Below are 13745 nucleotides of genomic sequence, written 5' to 3' on the forward strand. Positions count from 1 at the left end.
TATACAGTATATACTAAGATCTGAGTCATAGCACAAACATGAGATTTGGACTAAAAGAAGGTTTTACTGACTGAAGTTCCTTGATTTTTAATTCAATCCCCCCAGTTATACACCAATCATTTCCCTACAAATGAGCTGCTGTTTCAAAATGATTCTTCTACTCTCTGCATATCACCTTCTTAGGTTATTTTAAGTATGTAGACCAAATCTCTTGGGGTTTAGCCGAAGAGCCAATTATCGGAACTTCACTATACAGGACCAGCAAATATCAATCAGCTCACCTAAAGCTTCCATATAATGACAATATAAATTCAATGGAAAAAGACAAAGTGCGGAGGCAATGAGCTGGACGAATAATAGCATCAAGACCACGTCTTACAATATAGGGCACAATTAGTCTTCCGGGGTGAGTTTTAATTACTAGCACTGAGACACAAGGCTTTCTGCAACTGAGAAGGTTATAAAGTTACATAGCGCACACCATCCTCCTGCCATGACTTTCCGCATGTCATCTTCTGTGGTGTGCTTGGCTTTTTCATCTATAGGCTTTTGTTTGCACTATTTTTTTTATCTTGTCAAACAAACTGCTTACCTCTAAACAATAAATTGCTCAATACTAAATGGATTGCTCAAACGTGACAGACCAAACAAAACCTATGTGTCATTCAGAGGCATTTCTCAGGCCCTAATGTTTTTCTGGGACATGCAGGAAGCAGATAAAAGTAGAATATATTTATAGGAGAAGAACATAAAAGATAAATTGCTCTATGCTGGCAGCATGAATCTGTAATCCTTGTTTGTCCTCACAAGAGAAGCCTTCTTAGTTGGGGATTTAATAGTACATACCGTTAACCAGACACGAGGCTTAGAAAAACGAAACCCGAAATTTATAGCAGCAAATATGAGCTGATGTTTTGACAAGCTTTATTTATATTTTAACAAACAAAAAAATATATATATATATATACAGTGGGGGCGTAAAGTATTCAGACCCCCTTAAATGTTTAACACTTTGTTATATTGCAGTCATTTGCTAAAATCATTCAATGGTCCTAAGTATTCAGACCCTTTGCTGTGACACTCATATATTTAACTCAGGTGCTGTCAATTTCTTCTGATCATCCTTGAGATGGTTCTACACCTTCATTTGAGTCCAGCTGTGTTTGATTATACTGATTGGACTTGATTAGGAAAGCCACACACCTGTCTATATAAGACCTTACAGCTCACAGTGCATGTCAGAGCAAATGAGAATCATGAGGTCAAAGGAACTGCCTGAAGAGCTCAGAGACAGAATTGTGGCAAGGCACAGATCTGGCCAAGGTTACAAAAAAAATTCTGCTGCACTTAAGGTTCCTAAGAGCACAGTGGCCTCCATATCCTTAAATGGAAGACATTTGGGACAACCAGAACCCTTCCTAGAGCTGGCCGTCCGGCCAAACTGAGCTATCGGGGGAGAAGAGCCTTGGTGAGAGGTAAAGAAGAACCCAAAGATCACTGTGGCTGAGCTCCAGAGATGCAGTCGAGAGATGGGAGAAAGTTGTAGAAGAAAGTCAACCATCACTGCAGCCCTCCACCAGTCGGGGATTTATGGCAGAGTGGCCCGACGGAAGCCTCTCCTCAGTGCAAGACACATGAAAGCCCGCATGGAGTTTGCTAAAAAACACCTGAAGGACTCCAAGATGGTGAGAAATAAGATTCTCTGGTGTGATGAGACCAAGATAGAACTTTTTGGCCTTAATTCTAAGCGGTATGTGTGGAGAAAACAAGGCACTGCTAATCACCTGTCCAATACAGTCCCAACAGTGAAGCATGGTGGTGGCAGCATCATGCTGTGGGGGTGTTTTTCAGCTGCAGGGACAGGATGACTGGTTGCAATGGAGGGAAAGATGAATGCGGCCAAGTACAGGGATATCCTGGATGAAAACCTTTTCCAGAGTGCTCAGGACCTCAGACTGGGCCAAAGGTTTACCTTCCAACAAGACAATGACCCTAAGCACACAGCTAAAATAACGAAGGAGTGGCTTCACAACAACTCCATGACTGTTCTTGAATGGCACAGCCAGAGCCCTGACTTAAACCCAGTTGAGCATCTCTGGAGAGACCTAAAAATGGCTGTCCACCAACGTTTACCATCCAACCTGACAGAACTGGAGAGGATCTGCAAGGAGGAATGGCAGAGGATCCCCAAATCCAGGTGTGAAAAACTTGTTGCATCTTTCCCAAAAAGACTCATGGCTGTATTAGATCAAAAGGGTGCTTCTACTAAATACCGAGCAAAGGGTCTGAATACTTAGGACCATGTCATATTTCAGTTTTTCTTTTTTAATAAATCTGCAAAAATGTCAACAATTCTGTGTTTTTCTGTCAATATGGGGTGCTGTGTGTACATTAATAAGGAAAAAAAAACTTAAATGATTTTAGCAAATGGCTGCAATATAACAAAGAGTGAAAATTTAAGGGGGTCTGAAAACTTTCCGTCCCCACTGTATGTATATATATATATATATATATATATATATATATATATATATATATATATATATATACACACACACACACACACACACACACACACACACACACACACACACACATACAGTATATACACACACATATATAGTGATAGTATAAATTCTAGGCAGATGACGTTGCTCCTGCTCCCACACCTTCGCCGTATGAGATCTGCTCTGTTATGGTTCATTAACAAGCCCCCCTGAGAACTGTGGGCTGCCTACTCCTCCTACCACCTCCCGTTGGTATATGGCCAGGACGGCTTCACACAGAGGAGATGGAGGAACATCCATTCCCCCATCTCTTCTGTGACTAATGAAGCCGGAAGTGACAATGATTTTGTTACTCCAAAAACAATGAACGCACCATCCTAGCGTATTACCTTTGCGATACCTTTATTTGTGTAAAAAAGACAGAATAAAGGTATCACAAAGGTAATGTGCTAGGTTGGTGTGCACTTAGTTTCTTGTTCTTGCTATTTCCTTTAGGCTTCCCCGGCCTGCAGGGGGCAGAAAAACCAGTGCAAAAATTGGATCTCCTGAAGACTATAGATTGTCTTTGGCCAGTGCACTTCTCTTGAGTGCAGGACATTGGTCTTTTACTGATTTTATCACTTCAGGTTTCAGAGCTGTCATTCCCTGGTTGTTACAGCTAATCAAGCATGATTTGTGCTTCTTTAGTTGCTTTGGAGGGCAGGGGAGACTTTGGAGTAAGGTGACCAGATTTTTAAAATGAAATCTGGGGACATATTTTTTTTTTACTGGTAATGGCAGCAATCAACAGCTCTTTGCCCGTCTCCGCCATCGCCGCCCGCCTCACAGCCTGTAAAGTCTAAAGCCCCATACACTCAGATTTTCTGCTGATTTTTTCCTTCAGATTTACCAAAACCATATAATATGAGGTCAAACCTTAGGAGTTTCAATTTGTATGCAATCAGGCTGGCCTTTGCACTACATGGTTTTGGCAAATCTGAAGACAAAAAATCAGCAGAAAATCTGATAGTGCGTATGGGGCTTTACTCTTCGGGCCCCAGCTACTACCGGGTGGGGAGCAGAGGAAGATCACTCCACTAGGGAAGGCAAGGAGATAAGCAGGCAGGCGGCCGGCCGGGACTTGAGCCAAGGCAGAAGAACATGCGAGTGGAGCTGAATAGGCATGCACCTGAAACTGAAGAAATAGTCCCTCCGCTTCGACCAGCACATGATCATCAGGAAGGGGCACAGACAATGGAAAAAAATAAACCCCCATAAGCTAGTAGGAGCGGCAGAGGAGGGGGGGGTGCTATTCAGATTTTTTCTTTTTATTCTGCAGGGCTGTCTTTGAAATTGCCCCAGCCCCTGTTAAAATCCAATCCGGGGACAAAACTGGGGACAGACTTGGTCCGGGGACAGTGTCCTCAATCCGGGGACTGTCCCCAGAAACCAGGGATGTCTGGTCCCCCTACTTTGGAGCCCTAATAGACCTCTATGTCTCTATAAAGAGTACCTGTCACCTACCCAAAGCTATGACATAGGGGTGTCAAACTGGCGGCCCTCCAGTTGATGCGGAATTACAAGTCCCATCATGCCTCTGCCTATGGGAGTCATGCTCATAATTTTTGGCCTTGCAATGCCTCATGGGACTTGTAGTTTTGCAACAGCTGGAGGGCTGCCAGTTTGACACCTGTACGCTTGTTAGCCCCCTTGTGTATGCAATAAAGTTAAATTGAAAAAAAAATTAAAAAGTGTAAAAAAAATATACATTTTAACCTCTTCCCATCCGCGCTATCGCCGAAAGACGGATACAGCGTGGACCTACTTTGCCAGGAGGGCGTCCATAGACATCCTCCCGTGCTTGAGCGGCCTGCGCGCCCCCTGCAGGGCGCGCAGCGTGCTCTGTGATCAGCGAGTCTATGAGATTTGTCTGATCACAGATCTCAGATCAGAGTAAGGGTCGATCCCGACCCCTTGCCATGTGATCAGCTGTCAGCCAATGATGTAAACAGAGCCAGTAGCGCGAGGAGAAAAAAAAGCCGATCACTGGCGGCTGTGAGAGGGACATCAGTCCCGATCATGGAGAGCCTCTGCAGAGGCTTCTGTGCCCACCTGTGCCACCTACCAGTGCACAACAGTGCCGCCTACCAGTGCCCACTAGCGCCACCTACCAGTGCCCTACAGTACCACCCATCAGTGCCCACAATGCCACGTATCAGTGCCCACAGTGCCACCTATAAATGTCACCAAACAGTGCCTCATCACCAGTGCTGCCTATCAATACCACCTACCAGTGCCCATATGTGACACCTACCAGTGCTCATCAGTGCCACCTATCAGTGCCCATCAGTGCCACCCATCAGTGCCACCCATCAGTGCCACCCATCAGGGCCCATAAGTGCTGTCTTATCAGTGCTGTCTTATCAGCGTCTATCAGTGCAGCCCATCAGTGCCCATCGGTGCAGCCTCATCAGCGAATATCAATGAAGGAGAAAAATTACCCATTTACAAAATTTTATAACAAACTATGAAACATTTTTTTTTTTTTTTTTAAACTTCTGTCTTTTTTTGCTTGTTTAGCAAAAAATAAAAACCCAAGTGGTGATTAAATACCACCAAAAGAAAGCTCCATTTGTGTGAACAAAATAATTAAAATTCAATTTGCGCACAGTGTAGCATGACAGCGCAATTGTCATTCAAAGTGTGACAGCGCTGGAAGCTAAAAATTGGTCTGGGCAGGAGGGGGGTTTAAATATCAAGTAAGCAAGTCGTTAATAAAATAAATAAAAATAGTTTTAAAAATGTTTTTAAAGCACAACTGTCCATACACACAAATGCAAATACACGCAATATTTAAACAGCGATTGCACCCCACATGTTAAGTATCACTGCAAACGCCCAAGTCAGAGCAATAATTCTAGGGCCATTATTTCCAATCAACTCTACACTGATAACCTCGCCTATGAAAAAATGTAGGTACTGTAGTTTGTCGCCATTTCTTGGGTGCAGGCAATTCTCAGTATTCACATGTTGGGTATCTATTCACTCGACACAACATCATCTTTTATATTTTACCAAAAAAGTGGGTATTATTTTGTGTTTGTGTACAATAAAATTAATTTTTGTGTATATTTTCCTGAAAATTTGCACTTGATAAACTGCTTCTGCCTTCAGAAAATATATATTGTTTGGGTGTTCTAAATCATTTTCTAGAAAAAAAAAATTTTTTTGATTTTAACGTGTGTGGAAAAATAAAAAAATTGCCTTGAACAGTGTTTAAAGTGGTATTAAACCCAAAAACAAAATATAATATATTGCAGCTCATCAATCAATCCTTAGATGTTATGGATACATTTGTTTTCTCTTTTTTGTAACATATTTACATGAAGGTATAATACAAGACATGCACTAACATGGTCAAAATAGATCCAATGGTGAACACTCTGCATTCCACTATCAAGACATTTGTTATTCTATTGGAAAATGTTACATTCTGACCTATGTTATTTGAAATGTATGATAGTCGTCTGGATCAGCACTGAAAAGAGCAGCTGCAGAATGTCAGCTCCAGACTTCGGAGCTCAGCTCCATTCTGATTTCTGCTCCAGTTCCAGTAACTCATCTCCAGCTTATCTATAAAACGTGATCAGCTCCTTTCCAGTTCCAGGCAATGCTGCCAGAGCTCTGACAACCCCACCTAGTATTTCCTTAGGCTCCCGATGCTTAGTGGAGCAGTAGGAAGTAAAAGAAAGTATATATGTTACTGGGACCAGGTGAGCTGGGTTTGGATCAGAACTCCGCCTGAACTTGCGGGAAGCTGTCACATGATCACATCCCCAAAGCAATAAACAAAAAATATGCAGCGCTGCATATGCTATATTTATTGTTTTGGAAGATTGGATATATTGCCTTTTTTGCTAGCAGCTGTTATTTTATTTTATTTATTTTGTTTAGCGCTCACTTCATTTATTTTTTTCATAATCACATCCCCGCTGGCCCTATAAGCTATGATCAGAAGACTTCTATCACCATCAGCTGCACATAACAAAGGGACGAGGACGCTCATGACTAGTGGCGGTCAGTGTTTTTTTTTTGGGGGGGGGGCAGCAAACAACTTACCCCATTGTCGCGGGTGGCAGGCAGCGTGGTGCAACGGCTCAGTTCCGAGTCCCCTCCTAGGCATCCAAACGGATCGCCTGTCCTTTCAGCCAATCGGGTGACGGGTGTCAAAACCTGCTTCCTGATTGGCCGGGAGGAGGATCAGTGTTACATCAGTGAATATTGAGGTGAGCTTGGAGCGCACTATCCCCGACCCGAGCCCACCCTATATTGAAGCCTATTAGAGCCTGTGGCTCTAATCGGTGCTTCAAAAAAACAGCCCCTCCGCATTGGAATCCATGCGCTGGTGTCCTAAAGGGGCCGGACGCATAGATAGGGGAATCGGCGATGGACAGGGGGAAGGGCGGAGCCTGTGTGCCCTTAATGGCCGGGCCGCCCCTGCTCGTGACATCATTGACCTAATATGGCCACATGAACTGTACATTTAAAGTGACACTAAACTCTGGTTGAAAAAGAAAATTTCTATTCAAGTACATGCTTTGAAAAAGTATTCATACCGCTTGAAATTTTCCACATTTTGCAACCAAAAACGTAAATGTATTTTATTGGGATTTTATGTGATAGCGTGTTTCCCTGAAAATAGGTCGGGGTCTTATATTAATTTTGGCAAAAAAAGACACAGTAGGGCTTATTTTCAGGGTAGGTCTTACCATGTAATGTGCTGTCTTCTCTCCCCCTCTCCCTCCCTGCCTGTCAGGAATTCCCAGTATGAGTTAAAGTGGAGGTCCACCCTGAAAAAAAAAATTGCACAAAAAAATACCTAAAAAAATGAAGGAAAAGAAAAAAAAAAAATTTTCATACTTACGTGAAATGGCTGTTGCTAGGCAGTCTTCCTAATCTGCCTCTTCCTACGCCACGGTGATGTTGTCTCTTCTCCTCCCCGCGTTGTCTTCTGGGGAATGGGGCGCGGTGTGTTATGGGAACTGTGTGTGTCCCACAACACATCGCGTCCCATTCACAAAGCGACTCGTGCATGCGCAGTAGTTAGGATGGCGGTGCCGGGACCCGAGAGCCGAGGGACGGATCGGCCACGGGCCGGCCCGACATCGCGGGCACCCAGGACAGGTAAGTACTTATTTAAAGTCAGCAGCTACACTGTTTGTAGCTGCTGACTTTTAAATTTTTTTTTTAGGGCCGGAATCCCGCTTTAAAATGCTAGTAAAATCCTATAATCCACTCAATAGTATATAATGTACAATGTGTGTGTTTCTGTAATATAATTGTGCCAAATACCTTCGTTATAGCGCCGTCCCTACTCCAAGCACTGCGGGGGGGGGGGCGAGATCCCCTGCTGACAGCTGGGAGAAGAGGAGAAGAGCAGCTGGAGGTCAGCTGAGTGCCGATCGGTGATGTAGCAAAGGTATTTGTCACAATTTTATTACTGAAACACACACATTGTACAATATATACTACTGTAATAGAGTGGATTATAAGATTTTACAGGCATTTTAAACTAGGGCTTATTTTCAGGGTAGGGTTTATATTGCAGCCCTCCTGGAAAATAACAGTAGTAGGGCGTACACACGGTCGGACTTTGTTCGGACATTCCGACAACAAAATCCTAGGATTTTTTCCGATGGATGTTGGCTCAAACTTGTCTTGCATACACACGGTCACACAAAGTTGTCGGAAAATCCGATCGTTCTGAACGCGGTGACGTAAAACTAGTACGTCGGGACTATAAACGGGGCAGTGGCCAATAGCTTTGATCTCTTTATTTATTCTGAGCATGCGTGGCACTTTGTCCGTCGGATTTGTGTACACACGATCGGAATTTCCGACAACGGATTTTGTTGTCGGAAAATTTTATCTCCTGCTCTCCAACTTTGTGTGTCGGAAAATCCGATGGAAAATGTCCGATGGAGCCCACACACGGTCGGAATATCCGACAACACGCTCCGATCGGACATTTTCCATCGGAAAATCCGACCGTGTGTACGGGGCATAGGTCTTATTTTCAGGGTAGGTCTTATTTTCCAGGAAACGTGATAGACCAACACAAAGTGGCACATAATTATGAAGTGGAAGGAAAATGATAAATGTTTCTCAACATTTTTTACAAATAAATATGTGAAAAGTGTGGCGTACATTTGTATTCAGCCCCCCTGAGTCAATACTTTGTAGAACCACCTTTCACTACAATTACAGCTGCAAGTCTTTTTGGGGATGTCTCTACCAGCTTTGCACATCTAGAGGGTGACATTTTGTGCCCATTCCTCTTTGCAAAAGCAGACATTTACGTTTTTGGTTGTAACATGACAAAAAGTGGAACATTTCAAGGGGTATGAATACTTTTTCAAGGCACTGTATATACTCTTAACTCAAAAAGTACCTTCAATTGCTCTCAGCTTCCTCCAAATCTCTAAATTCTTTATTTTTTCTGCTGTTATCCAAATTCCTGGTAGAAGGTGGCTACGTTCGTTCTCCATGGTCCCACTGCATGTAGGAATGTAGCCACTTTCTCCTACTTGCTCCTAGATGACCTACCTACTATGGACTGTGTAGTGTGCATAGAGCGGTGTACATGACCGCAAGGAACGTGCGCTGCACATTCCAAACAAACGGAAGTGAGAGAGAAAAAGGAGAGGTTCAGGAGCTCGATACAAGAAGACAGAAAAATACAGTAAGAAACAGTTCATGAAAAATAGATTACAGAGCCATTAAGTGGGGATGTGTATGATGTATGGATGTACAGTCCTGGCATTTTCACTTTTTGCGTGAGGGGGGCGGGGTTGTACTGCCCTGGCATTTTCATTTGCTATGGAAAAGGGGGTGGGGTTGTACTGTCCTGTCATTTTCATTTGCTATAGGGAGGGGGGGCGGGGTTGTACAGTCCTGTCATTTTCATTTGCTATGGGGAGGGGGGGCGGGGTTGTACAGTCCTGTCATTTTCATTTGTTATGGGGAGGGGGGGCGGGGTTGTACTGTCCTGTCATTTTCATTTGCTATAGGGAGGGGGGGCGGGGTTGTACAGTCCTGTCATTTTCATTTGCTATGGGGAGGGGGGGCGGGGTTGTACAGTCCTGTCATTTTCATTTGTTATGGGGAGGGGGGGCGGGGTTGTACTGTCCTGTCATTTTCATTTGTTATGGGGAGGGGGGCGGGGTTGTACAGTCCTGTCATTTTCATTTGTTATGGGGAGGGGGGGCGGGGTTGTACTGTCCTGTCATTTTCATTTGCTATGGGGAGGGGGGGCGGGGTTGTACAGTCCTGTCATTTTCATTTGTTATGGGGAGGGGGGCGGGGTTGTACTGTCCTTGCAATTTCATTTGCTATGGGGAGGGGGGGTGGGGTTGTACAGTCCTGTCATTTTCATTTGCTATGGGGAGGGGGGCAGGGTTGTACTGTCCTGTCATTTTCATTTGCTATGGGGAGGGGGGCGGGGTTGTACTGTCCTGTCATTTTCATTTGCTATGGGGAGGGGGGCGGGGTTGTACTGTCCTGTCATTTTCATTTGCTATGGGGAGGGGGGCGGGGTTGTACAGTCCTGTCATTTTCATTTGCTATGGGGAGGGGGGCGGGGTTGTACTGTCCTGTCATTTTCATTTGCTATGGGGAGGGGGGCGGGGTTGTACTGTCCTGTCATTTTCATTTGCTATGGGGAGGGGGGCGGGGTTGTACTGCCCTGGCATTTTCACATAGCGTTTTTCACTTTTTTGTCTTTTTTTCTTTAAAAAGTAAAAAGACCCAAATGGTGGTTATAATCCACCCAAAGAAAGCTCCATGTGTCTCTAAAAATTTTATAAACTCCATTAGAATACAGTGTTGTATGACTGAGTAATTGTCAGTCAAAGTATCACAGTGCAGAAATCTGCTCAATGGCCGGGCAATGAAGGGGGTGAAACATGACGGAGATGGTCAATAATTCTGATAACATATTCATTAACTGGGACTCTAAACACCACCCTTTATGACATGGCTAGGTAAATAAATGACACTTGCCCACCACGATCGTTTCCCATTAGACTGGACTCATTCCATTTCACATCTCAATGAACGCATTTCGGGGCACAGATCCAAAAGCACGCACGTTCCAATGACACATATGGCAAATGTATATTTAGAATGTCACTGGATGGGGATGTATGGCAGCAGTCATCAGATGGAAATACCCAGAGTTCCATGCTGCTCTCCCAGAACTGGGGCTCAGCAGATCTCTATGAGAACGTGTTTAAAAAAAAAAGATAAAATCTATTAGGGTACAGTGTAATTGTCAGTCAAGGTATCACAGCAGTGAAAACTGATACATGGCCGGGTAATAAAGGGGCTGAAACATGTTGGCCCTGAGAGAGTCAATAAATCTGATAACATAGAGAACATAAATTCATTAACTGGAAGTGTAAATGTTGCCCTTTAGGATCTGGCTAGGCAGATAAATGACACTTGCTCACCGTGATCGTCCCATTACAGTCGATGCGTTCCATTTCCCATCTCAATGAACACCCCGGAGCGCGCATCCAAACACAGTCACATTCCAATGACACATTCATACTGAGAATGTCACTGGATGGGGAAGTATGTCAGCTGTTATTATTATTATACAGGATTTATATAGCGCTTTGCAATGTAAAAAGGGAGACAATACAGTTACAATACCATAACATACAAGAGGGTTAAGAGGGCCCTGCTCAAAGGAGCTTACAATCTAATAGATTGTCATCTGCCCCGGGGCACACATCCAAACATGCGCACTTACCAGTGACACTTACCAGGACAATTTCATATTTAGAATGTCAGTGGATGGGGATGTATGTCAGCTGTCATATGATGGAAATACCCAGAGTTCCATGCTGCTCTCCCAGGACTGGGGCTCAGCAGTACTCTATGATCTCTATGAGAATGAGTCTCAAAAAATGATCTAAAATCCATTAGGATACAGAGCTGTATGACCGAGTAATTGTCAGTCAAAGTATCACAGCAGTGAAAATTGATGAACAGCTGGGTGGTGAAGTGGGTGAAACATGTTGGCTCTAAGTGAGGCAATCATTCTGATAAGATATAGAACATAAATTCATTAACTGGAACTCGAATTGTTGCCCTTTAGGGGGAGATAAGTGATACTTGCTCACTGTGATCTTCCCATTATAGTGGACAAGTCCCATGTCCCATCTCAATGAACACCAGGGGGGCGATGTTCACATCCAAACACACTGACATTCCAATGACACATCCATACTGGAAATGTCACTGGATGGGGATTATGTCAGCTGTCATCTGATGGATATACCCAGAGTTCTATGCTCCTCTCCCAGGACTGGAGCTCATCGGTGCTCTATGTGATCCCTATGTAATCAGTAATCCCTATGTGATCAGTCCTCTTCAATCTCAATGAGATCAGTAAATCTCTATGTGATCCCTGTGTCACTGATCTCTATGTGATTCCTATGTCAGTGATCTCTATGTGATCCCTATGTCAGTGATCTCTATGTGATCCCTATGTCAGTGATCTCTATGTGATCTCTATGTGAGTGATCTCTATGTGATTCCTATGTCAATGCTCTCTATGTGATCCCTATGTCAGTGATCTCTATGTGATTCCTATGTCAGTGATATCTATGTGATCCCTATGTCAGTGATATCTATGTGATCCCTATGTCAATGCTCTCTATGTGATCCCTATGTCAGTGATCTCTATGTGATCCCTATGTCAGGGATCTCTGTGATCCCTATGTCAGTGATCTCTATGTCAGTGATCTCTATGTCAGTGTTTTCTATGTGATCCCTATGTCAGTGATCCCTATGTTAGTGATCGCTATGCAAACCCTATGTAAGTGATCCCTATGTGATGATCTCGATGTGATCCCTATGTCATTGATCCCTATGTGATGATCTCTATGTGATCCCTATGTGATGATCTCTATGTGATGATCCCCATGTGATGATCTCTATGTGATCCCTATGTGATGATCCCTATGTGATGATCCCTATGTGATGATCTCTATGTGATCCCTATGTGATGATCCCTATGTGATGATCCCTATGTGATGATCTCTATGTGATCCCTATGTGATGATCCCTATGTGATGATCCCTATGTGATGATCCCTATGTGATGATCTCTATGTGATGATCCCCATGTGATGATCTTTATGTGATCCCTATGTGATGATCCCCATGTGATGATCTCTATGTGATCCCTATGTGATAATCTCTATGTGATGATCCCCATGTGATGATCCCTATGTGATGATCCCTATGTGATGATCCCTATGTGATGATCCCTATGTGATGATCTCTATGTGATGATCCCCATGTGATGATCTCTATGTGATCCCTATGTGATGATCCCCATGTGATGATCTCTATGTGATCCCTATGTGATGATCCCTATGTGATGATCCCCATGTGATCCCCGGCACAGAGAACTGCCATGTCCTGCACGGCTCATCAACTCCGGGAAATGAATGAAAAGTTGGGGGTGACGTGCAGTGTACGGTGCTGTGTGATCCCAGGACCGGTATGTGTCCTCCTCATCCCCCATCCAGATCATCAGGAGCCGGCTGTGACTTACCTGGATGGATTGGACGGTCAGTGGCCAGCATGGTGCCCGCACAGATGGGTAGGTGGCCCCTCCATAGCTCACGCCGATCGCCCCCCCTCGGTGGACGGATGAAGGTCAGGCTGTGGCCGGTATCGGATGGACGAGGTTCGGTCCAGATGTGTCTCCTCCAGTCCCAGCTTCATCACACAGCCGATCGGGGAGGAGGGGGAGGGGAGGGCTGCTCATGTGACCTCGCTTCTCTTTTCCTGCCTGTGTGATGATCAGCTCTACAAGGTGACAGGACATGACAGGTCCATTCCAACACATCGGTCAGTGTGTGTCCATACTACATCACGTGATCCACACACACATCACCTTCCTAATGTCACACATGTCATTGTCTGATATGTAGCCCTCACTCCATAGATCATTCCCTCCTCCACTACCACAAATGAAGGAAACAATGGTTCTCAAAGTGGGAGAAAAACCTAAAGGTGAGTACAAGACCGATCGAGAGTCCCCGATGAACCATTCTGATCTGTGTGTGTGTGGCCCTCCATGTTCAACCCAATCCACCAACAACTCCTAGAAAAAAAAATTACAAAATGTGGACTTTTTAGGCACAACATCCTTATGCTGAAAATACAATGTTTATTCATT

General features: G+C 44.2%; 1 protein-coding gene across 1 annotated transcript in view; it reads right to left on the reverse strand.

Moving 5' to 3' along the window:
- Window positions 1–13522, reverse strand: part of TRMT9B (tRNA methyltransferase 9B (putative)) — a 137564-nt gene extending 124042 nt beyond the window's left edge. Inside the window, exon 1 of the mRNA XM_073608336.1 lies at window positions 13116–13522. The gene's annotated coding sequence lies outside the window, so the exon portion shown is untranslated. The remainder of the gene's footprint in view (window positions 1–13115) is intronic.
- Between the last annotated feature and the right edge of the window lie 223 nt (window positions 13523–13745).

The sequence above is a fragment of the Aquarana catesbeiana genome, linkage group LG01 (genome assembly GCF_042186555.1).
Source record: "Aquarana catesbeiana isolate 2022-GZ linkage group LG01, ASM4218655v1, whole genome shotgun sequence".
Lineage (NCBI taxonomy): Eukaryota > Metazoa > Chordata > Amphibia > Anura > Ranidae > Aquarana > Aquarana catesbeiana.